This window comes from Rhagoletis pomonella, unplaced genomic scaffold (genome assembly GCF_013731165.1).
Source record: "Rhagoletis pomonella isolate Grant_MI unplaced genomic scaffold, Rhpom_1.0 Rhpom_scaffold_00011, whole genome shotgun sequence".
Taxonomy (NCBI): domain Eukaryota; kingdom Metazoa; phylum Arthropoda; class Insecta; order Diptera; family Tephritidae; genus Rhagoletis; species Rhagoletis pomonella.
In genome coordinates this window covers 13,989,349-13,989,592 of record NW_023458565.1, presented here as the reverse complement: position 1 = coordinate 13,989,592, position 244 = coordinate 13,989,349, and positions in this window count along the sequence as shown.

Below are 244 nucleotides of genomic sequence, written 5' to 3'. Positions count from 1 at the left end.
CATTTGGCACATTTTTCATCGTTTGAGTTGTTACTACACAAATATTTACATTTCTAAACTTAGCGGACGTGTTTGAAATTTTCAATTTTGTTAATGCCATATAAACATTTTAAGAACGCCTACACAAGCACGGACATACATAAGTAGGCGTGTGCCACGGCAGCTGTGTAGGCCGATGCAATCCTACATACAAGGCGAATTTATAAATTAGCCTTGCCTACATACTTTTGCATAAACACATAGC